The sequence below is a fragment of the Tupaia chinensis genome, unplaced genomic scaffold (assembly GCF_000334495.1).
Source record: "Tupaia chinensis unplaced genomic scaffold, TupChi_1.0 Scaffold144482_1, whole genome shotgun sequence".
NCBI lineage: Eukaryota > Metazoa > Chordata > Mammalia > Scandentia > Tupaiidae > Tupaia > Tupaia belangeri.
The window spans coordinates 28,221-38,741 of NW_006204341.1; positions in this window are offsets into that span (position 1 = coordinate 28,221).

Genomic DNA, 10,521 nt, shown 5'->3' on the forward strand with positions numbered 1-10,521 from the left:
CATCCCCCCTGGGGGGTGATTTCTCGCTTTCTATCTCTCTCTCTCTCTGTCTGGCGAGCGCACGCGCCCTATAGCAAAAACCTCTACCAAAAAAAAAAAAAGAAAAATAAAAAAAGAAAAGAAAAGAAAGAAAAGAAGAAAAACAAAAAAGAAAAAGAAAGCTGTGGACTCACAAATTTTACCGAAAATCAAAGCTGTTCCTCAGCTCCAGGGCTACCTGTGATCCGTGTTTGCCCTTACAAATAGAGTTCATCCTCACAAATTGGTGTTCTAAATTTTTTGCCAAGAACTCAATTAAATAACTGATCATATAAAAAAATGGAATTAAATAACTTTTTTTGAGAGTTTTTGCTATAGGGTGTGTGCATTCACCAGAGAGAGACAGACAATGAGAGGGAAAGTGATAAATCTTTCCTAGGGGGGATGGCCATGCCACAATCCCTTCTCCTCCATCTTTTTTTTTTTTCTTTTTCTGAAGCACAACATAGCCATTACCCTAACTGCTGGTCCCAATAAATAAGTTTTTTTTTTTTTTGAGATAGTATGTGTTTACTTCGGTGGCACAACATTTTGGAATTCATGTCATCATTTCATATTACACATTTTCCATTAAGTTTTTGAATACCCCTTCTATGGTACAAAACAGAGTAAGACAAGAAAATGAATTTTTAACTTTTAAATTCTACAAGAATTTTTTCCTTTTTGGAAAGAAGAGAGAGTCATTCATGCAGCTACCAATCCATTGTTAGTGGATTTTTTTTTTTTACAAACTCCAGTTTCCATCACAAATTACTAGTATATAGATTAAAAAAAATATTTTCAAGTTTCAATTTCATTGATTTTTGTTTTGTATTTAATTTTTTTTCTTTTGCTTATTTTGGGTTTATTTATCTCTTGCTTATCTACCTTCTCAAATTAATTAGATTTACATTTTTAAATCTCTCTTCTTTTTTCTAATATAAGCATTTAATTCTCTAGATTTTTCTCTAAGCAAAAATCTTGGTATTTTATGTCTTCATTTTTATACAAAGTATTTTATAATTTTCCTTGAGTACTTTTTCTTGACAAATGGACTAAAATATGGTGTTTTGAGATGTTTTTGTAATCTTTTTTGATATTGATAATTATGTATAGTTCCATTTTTGTCAAAGGACATACTTAGTGTTACTTCAATTCTTTTAAATTTGTTGAAGTTAAGTTTATAAATCCAAATATCATGTGCTTTGGTTAATTGTTCCATGTGTACTTAAAAAGGATATGTATTTGGCTTTTTGAGTGAAGGTCTATATAAAAGTCAATCATATCCCATTAGTTGATATTACTTAGCATTTCTATAGTCTTACTAGCTTTCTGTCTATAGTTCTATCATTGAAAGAGGACTCCTGAAGTCTTCGACCATAAATATGCATTTGTCTATTTCTCCTTTTAGTTCTGATGCTTTAGTTTTTATGTATTTTGAAGCCTTGTTGCTAGGTGCATACATATTTAGAATTGCTGTCTTCCTGATGGACTGACCATTTTTGTCATTATGTATTATCCCCCTTTATCTTATCCTTGGTAATTTTATTTGTTATTGTCTCTTTATCTAATTTTAATATAATCACCTCAACTTTGTTATGAGTATCATTTATATGATATCTCTCTTCCCATCTTTTTCTAACCTATCTATATCATTCCATTTGAAGTGAATTTCTATAGTTTTCATTTAAATAGCAGTTTATCAGGGACCAGTAGTTGGCGTAATGGCTACATCTCTGGACTCTCATGTAGTTGACCGCAGTTTGAGTCCTGGACCTGGTGGCTTAAACTCATGCCGGGTGCATGTGTGTGCGTGCCCAAGATCCCGAGAGGAAGATGGAGGAGACAAGTTTGTGGCATGGCCATCATCCCTTGGGGGGTGATTTCTCACTTTCTATCTCTCTGTCTCTCTGGCAAGTGAATGTGCCCTATAGCAAAAACCTCTCAAAAACACACACACACACACACACAAAGTAGCAATTTACCTATGTTAACAAAAAGAATGGTAAGAGGAGAAGCTGGCACAGTGATTGATAGATATGGAAGCAGCATAAGAAATACAAAAATTTTACCTATAACTAATTCCACCTACAAATAGCTAATTTTAGCCTGCAATTAGGCTTCATATCTTTAAAATTCTATGTAATTAACCTACCAAAACTGTAATTAGTTGTGTTCACTATCTTTGTACCTTCAAATAACTCTGGGAACAGAGAAAAAATTTCCCCAGAAACATTCAAGGACAATAAAGATTTCATCATTAAAAAAAATTGCTTGTTCTTATGACATATATGCATATTATAGTCACAGTTTGATACTGTACGCATTAAATGTAAAGAAAAAGGTCATTTTAAAGTTCTTTTTTTTATAACTTTTTCAATAATATAGAATTAAGGTTTACCCAAAGTAAAGAATTGTTTTCTCTATTTGAAATTCATTCATTCTTAATCTTGACTTTTTAAAGCACTGATCTAGTCTCAAGTTTATTTATTTTTTTCATATGAAAGAGAAAGAGAGGGAGAGAAAGAGATAGGTATCTCCAACAGGGTCTTGCCATGTCACAATCTTCCCATCAGCCCAATGTGTTCGGGTTGAACTAGGACCTACCATATGGCTTCAGCATTATACAGTGCTGTCCTACCACCTGGGCCATCATGACTAGGCTCCTAACTTCTTTTTAAATTTTTATTTTCTGCACAAATATTACCCTTCAAAACATATTTGACAAATGTTTTATGTTTAAATATTTCTAGCCATTTAATGTTTAATAATGTGTTTGCATATAGAGAGAAATAAATTTTCTCTAACTTCCTTCCACTTTTTATAAATCTTCCAATTTTCCTTTCTACCAGTATATTTTTAAAAACCATCTGTGTACTGCTTACACAACTCTTTGCATTCCTACTTTATCATATTGGCCTGTTTTGCCCATTTCCATCTTTAGATTTAATTAAATTGTGTTTTATTGAAATCTGTATGTTCCTTAAATATTTAAAATCTTTTTGTATAAGACTACAGAAATCATTATGTAATTCATTCAGAGGTTCTAAGGACATCCCAATATCTTCTCAAAGTAACTTTCCTAAAATCATAGGATGCTGCAGTGCTTCTTTTATCTTCATAGAGCTCTTTATAGGAGAAGATGTAAATTTCAATGTTTTAATCACAATTGCCTCATTCTTCCCAAAAAGACTTCGGGATAATTTCCTCTTCATATAATTTAAGAGAGGGTAGCTTTGTTCTGTCTTGAAAATGTGCTTTTATATCACTAATATCACAATCAATATCTGAGTGATTAAACCCTCTGAGATTTAACTTGTAACCTATTTTAGGCTTCTCTTATCAGTAAAAATATTTCCTGATCTGATTTCCCACAAAACCCTGTAGCTTAATAATAATGTGAATGACATTGCTGCCATTATCTTCTAAACTCATATGTGTCAGCTAAAGTGCTTTTATTAATTTTACTCTTTATAGATTCAGTATCCTCTTTTGCCACTGACATCACCCCACTTTATTATTCCTCTATTTCTCTAGTAGATATTTTTGTTGAGTAGTAGATCTCTGATTTATTTTCTTTGACTGAATGTTGAAATATCTTGCAAAAAATCATGCATTGTTGAGTTGGGTTCTTAAAAGTTACATGACTAAAAAGATTTCTTCTTAGTTGTTTTAGTTGCTAATTTTGTTATGTCCTCAAAGATATATGAAAGTTCTAAAAGATAAGAACTGTGACTTTTCTATGTAGGACGTACAGATTAACTCTTATACGCATAATTTAATCTGCATGATAATAAATAAAAATAGATATTGCCTAAGGTAATTTTTACTAGAATGTAAAAATTTTTTGAAATGTTAGCAATAAAAGCTATTAAAATGTTTCTCTTCAAAGAAATTATGTTCTCTTGCAAGAAAATGATATAGCCATGACATTGGCAAGTCCTGGAAAGATTGATCAAATGGTGCCTTCTTTGTAAACATGGATTAATATTTAGAATTAGAATTACTTTCATGGCTACTTTTTCTCTTTTAAGAGAGTTTAACAAATACTTCCACTTTGAAGTTTTATATAAGCTAACTTTAATATGAGTCTTGCATACCAGGCAATTTTCCATAATGTTCAGAAACCTATCTGCCCACATTCTGCCAAATACTCTGGAGTTTGCATATTATTTCTTTGAAATTATCTTATTTGCTTAAAAATTATCCAAAATATTCAACTTAAGGACTGTGTAATCCCTGACTCATCCCTAAAATCTAACGCATAGCTGAATCATACTGCAACTGGATTATTTTGGAAGTAACAAATCAAAACCAAATAACAACATCAAGACATCTTTTCCATATTTATAAATAATTATTGTAATTCCATGCTACAAACTCTCTATTCTAGTATTGAGAACTCTGTGACCTAGTTCATTCCTAAATGTTGACCTTTTTAAAAAACATAAATATTCTGCAGATTGTGTTTGCTATGTCCCTATCAAATCTTGAAACATGGAAGGAGCTCATATGGGTGGGTAAAAGAGAAGCTGGTCAACTCTGTACCCTTTTCTTTAAGTCTAGGATGCCTGCCCTGTCTCTCTCAACTGTTACCACACCAGAGTACATAAATGTACAATGAATAATACATGTATATGTAAAGAAGGACAAAGAGAGGATTGTTTCTCCCTGTGAAAAGTTGAGTGCTTTATTAGTGACCTTCCAGGCCTGAAGGAGAGAAAAGGGTTCATGATCTGTTTCTGTCTCGAGCTTCAATTTCCTTAATGGCTTTAGGTCCTGTTAACATCATGCTTCTCTGCTCTCTAACTCATCTCTCTTGGCTTTTAGAATTAACCTCCTTTTTTTTCTTGTCTATAATAAAACATGTACAGTCACTGATCTTGAAATGATCATTTTTGACAAAGAAATTCACTGCAACAGGCTACTGAAATTTAAGGGAGGTATTGAGAATTGTAAGCACCGAGGCAGCAGGGGAGTTACTTAGGCTGATACAAGCATGTGCTGTAGAAATGGAAATAGCAGGTTGAAATTGAACATGGGAAAATTTAGTCTGAATGTCAGGAAAAGTTGTCAACTTGGAGATTTAATTAGGTAGAGGAATAGTTTCCCAGAAGAAATGGCAGAAATTTATTGCTGGAGCTATTTAAAATTGGCCTGGACAAAGCACTAGGGAATATACAGAAGGGGGCAATCCTTCACAGATTCTCCAGAATTGATGTAGATAGCAATTGGTCTTTTGCATTTCTAATGTTCATGACCATTATTCTAGTATTTCATTTTATAATGCTAACTAAATGTGTTGTCTCCCCCCACCCACTGGAGCCCTGAAAATCAGAACATTAGATGATATCCACAGGAATCTCCACAACCACTTATTTTAAAAAAAAAAAAAAAAAAAAGAAAAGAAAAAGTGATTCAAACTGAATATTCTCATTTACTTTATTAACCACAAAGGTGTTATTTCTTTCTTTCTGGCTTTAATGATGGGGCAAAAAAGAAAAAATAAAAAACAACTACTTTCGAAGGTCTTTTCATAAATAATCATTTTACCCCCTGATTCTATTCTCTATGTGAGAGCCAGGAAAACTCACTTACATATTTACTTTACCATTTTTGGACAGATAATCAGTTCTTTTAATAGCTCACCTACTGTTCATTTGTATCTGAATAAGTTTCTAAAAAGAGCTGTCTGACTCTCTTGCAAAGTCCCCTAGATATGCCTATAATCATTATATTTAGGATTTTAGTTTTGCAACTGTTTTTCTTCCATTCAATCTTTGAATAAAAAAGGGAGGAACTGGTTTCTGAGACAAGATGAAATGCTTCTGATAACTACCCAGTCAATTTTGTAGTCCAATCAATAATTCTAATTTATATGAAGTATGTGAGTATTGTTCTCTTGAAGAATATATAACAAAATTTCTTGCCTTTTAATAACGTTGGTAGAAATACACCCTGCTCTCCAACTAGCACACATCAGGTAGGTCTTACAAGCATGTAATGTTCTAGTCAGTTTTTGCCTCTTCTTCTTGGGCTTTCCCAGCCACTTTAAAATTTAGATAGGTACCAGGACCAACAGATGGCATAATGGTTATGTAGCTGGACTCCCACATGACTGACTGTAGTTTGAGTCCAAGATCCAGAAGTTTGAAACTCTCACCAGGTGTGTGTGCATGTGTGCCCAAAATCCTGACAGGAAAATGGGGAAAGGGTTATGGGTTGACCATCCACCCTGGGTAGTGATTTCTCACTTTCTATCCCTCTGTCCCTCTCTCTGTCTCTCCGGTGAGTGCACGTGCCCTATAGTAAAAATATCTCCAATAATAATAATGATAATTTAGATGAGTGTCTCCGTACCTGCCCCTTCATTCTCTGTCTAATAGTAGCTAGCAAAACAAAGCAAAATTTAATCTCTTCCAATGTGTTAGTTTCTTTTCATAGATTATCACATTGAATCATCAAAATAATCCTTAGAAGTAGATATATTTACCTCCTTTTCAGTAAAGTAACTTGTCCTATGTCACACAGCTAGTAATGGTAGCATTAAGCCTTGAATTCATATAGTCTGACACTAGGGTACATATTCTCAGAAGCAAGGCACTAAAAAACCAGTGTCTGAAGTACCTCTAAATGAGGAATAAGGATTCCTGTAGAATGCTTTGAAATCTGTGACTTTTCAGAAACTTAGGAATAAGTGTGAATTAATTACCTTAGTATGGTAATATAAGTCACAGTGATATGTGCAGAGAATCAAAAGGCAGGACAAATTCTTCTAATATATGATATTCAAATTCTATGAGTCTTTTTTGTATCTTTGTCACAGCTTTGACTTCCACCATCTAGAAGAGATTCTGGTGGACCGTAAATTGCGAAGTTTGTCATTCACCAGATGCTAGCTCCCATTGGCTGATAATTTGGAAGTTTCTCACTCTCTCCTAGCTTTTGAATACTAACAAAGATAACTGCTTTCTTACTCACAATTTTCAAATCCTTTCATAATTCAAAAAAATGTAATTAGGTCACCACCAAGCCATTTTTTTCAAATGAGAATAACCTCAATTCCCTTAAGCTATCATTATTATATACATCCTTGAACTATTTGGTGTCAATGAATAGATACTAAGTTAAGCATAAATAGCTTTCCTGTAGAAAAGTATAAGTAGAAATGAACAGAACTTAGAAAAGTCTAATGAGATAGACTTTACAGAAAGAGAGACTCCTCTGCTATTTTACTCTTTATTTCCATTGTTTCAATTATTTATGATATTCCAGTACATACAATTTTTATTATTTTTAAGAATGTGGTTGCATTGCTTAGATTATAATCAATTCCATCACTTATATTCAAAATATTTGGTTTGTAACCTGTATTACTAATATATGAAGGTTATAGAATATCTAATATGGGAAACTGGATACTTCATACTCAAATTTGATATTATTATGCAATGAATTTTCTAAGCTCTTTTTAATCAGCAGAAAATGCTAGAAGTAATATCAGTCTAATGGGAAAAAACTAATTAGCAATAATGATAGTGACTGAGAGCATACCTTAAAGCTGTTTTTGTTTCTGTCAATACCAAAGAAAACAATGGTATCAAATGATAAAGGTAGCTTTGAGGGCTGAACAGTTTTTGTACCAGAAGCACAGATAGATTGCTAATTGGGTAGTTGGAGACAAGAAATCAGTAAAGAAAAGTTTTATAAGAAATTTATGTATATAAAATATTTTTCTACTTTTGGCCATATGTTTGTTAGGTCAGATAATTTTAACTAGTTCTCACTAATCAACAGTTTACTGTAAAGTGAAAGATCTGAAAATGCTAAATAAAAATCTGATAAAAATTAAGAATCATTGTGAATATTTATTTTCATTTACTATTGAGTGAGAGAAATTTTAAAATACCACTCTTACCTAGAAAAGAATGGACTAGAGTTTTGTGATAATTGAACACTATTATTTTAAGTGGCATACAGACAGAAATGATGAGCAAGATTTCATGAGCTAAATTGTTATTCTTTCTATCACAATGAGGGCTGAGATTCCACAGAAACTTGGAATCTATGTAGGTCTACAGAGTTGAATGAATGGCTGGGGATTGTGTAAATTCGGATATAGCCAGAAATCTTTTTGAATTAGTGTATAATGGGTGAAATGGGAAAAGTGGATCTATAATGAAGTCATCATCCCAAGGAGGTTAAAAGAAGGAAAGGTACCAATCAGCTCTCCTTATCCATGGTATAAGCAGTATTAAAATGCAGAGGGGCCAAGCAGAAAATTAAGAGAAATGTCTGTGGATATAAATAATCCAGTATGGTAGATAATAATGGAAATGGAGAACCATTATGGTGAGAAATAAAGAATCTTGATTTGGGATTAAATTTGTTAAAAGTAGTGGGTTTCATTACAAAGGTCAATGACAAGGCTCCTTATAGGCTATTTGTAAAGACAGAGTCTATGTTCAACTATTATAGAGATCAGTTAACTCAGCTATAGGATTAGAAAAATGCCCAAGTCAGGGATTTTAGGAAGTTCATTATCATTCCATCTGTATTGTTGGTACTATTTTCCTTGTATCTTGTCTTAGGTACATCTGTCAGCCCAAGACATAGCAGTACTGTATAATCCCAGTGTATTTCACATTCATCTCCTTCAGAGATTGGGTAGCCAGGCCATTCTTAACATCTCTTTTTAGAAGCATTATTGTAGTAACTCTACTCTTACTTGATCTTTTAATAGTGTAAAGCCCTACATTCATTGTGATGGTTAAAACTAACCCTCTACCAGTGGTTACTCCATGATAACCAGTTTAGTTATACTCTCTGGATATGCTCCTTACCATAGTGACATAATACAGGATGTGGCTAACAGAAAGTGTTTTGACATACTGGCTTCACATCTATAAAACTATTCTTCTATGGTTTGCATTATGTCTAGAGAAAAAAATAACACAGTGTACATTTTTATCCATTGGGATGAAGCATAGACAACGATATATGGATGTACATCTATATGTATACACACATACACACAAATACATATATACATACATGTATCTCTCTATACACACACACACATACACACACACACACACACACACACACACACACACACATATATATATACATGCACATGAGTATATTAATTTTGGAATCAAATGGCTTTTGGCATGCTGTCTCAACTTTCTGGATTTGTTTTTTGTTTTTATCATCTTTAAAAATAGAAATAAATGGGACCAGCAGATGGTGAGCAGCTATATCACTAGACTCCCACATGGCTGACTGTGGTTCTAGTCCAGGACACATTGACTTGAAAATTACACTGGGCATGTGTGTATGCATGCCCAAGATCCCAGGAAGAGAATGGAGGAGAATGGGCTATGACATAGCCATCCCCTAGGGAGTGATTTCTCACTTTCCCTCTTACTGTCTCTCTCTCACGCAAGAGCATACATCCTAAAGCAAAAACCTCTAAAAAATATTACCTACTCTACATAGTTATTAAGATGAAATTATATTAAACAAGATTAAATGAGCAACTGCTAATGGGGCTGTCTGGCTAATAATTGACTCTCAATAAATATTTGTTAAATTTAAGCCAATGTGTTGTATCTCAAACAAAAGCTAGTTCCCTTCAAGTTAGGGTAGTTTTTGTTTTCCATACATGGCAAATATTCTTTACTGCATCACTGTACATTTACTATTGATTCATGTACCAAGACTGCAAATCTTTCTTAAGTTCACAAAAAGTCCTAGTTCTTAGTGATGCAATTTAAGCAACAGCCTGATAGAAGGAGCAACATTAATTCCCATAGGTATCCCTCACACTGAATGACCTATACAGGTCTACACGGAGAGAAAAGGATCAATAGCTGCCCTTTCATAGAACTAAATCAAGGACAGAAATGTGCTGTGGTGTTTAACTAAATTTTGCCAAAATATAAATGTAAGAATTCACTCCTTTCTCCACAGTTTATAGGGGATAGAAAACTATACAGATATTTTAGTCAAACTGTACCCTATTTGGTGATTTGTTCTATACATCCATTTTGAGGACATCATTAGCAACATTCATGTGAGAGCAAACAAAGAGTTCTCTCTCTACTTCCACATATAAAAATACCTACTAATACACTCTTAAGGCTTCTTAATCTGAAATTGTATACAAGCTATATTTGTGTGTGTAAGTGGGGAGAGAATGCCTGACAGGTAAATTTTTTTCATAGAATTTCATACCCAGAGAAAATTTCAGGACAACTCTCTTCACTATGTATACTTCTATTCCATTCTTCCTCATCTTAGATTCCTCTAGGTGAATAAAGGAATGAAAAATTTCACAAGAACTTTTCGTGTATTGCTAAAATAATAGCAGTTTACTCTGTTTCTGATTGGTAATTTACTTCTGTGAGAAACTCTCTGCTTTTATAACAGTATATCCACATGAGTCTCCAACTAGGACAGACTTCTGAAAGAATTCATTTCTTTTCTTTTTTTTTTTTT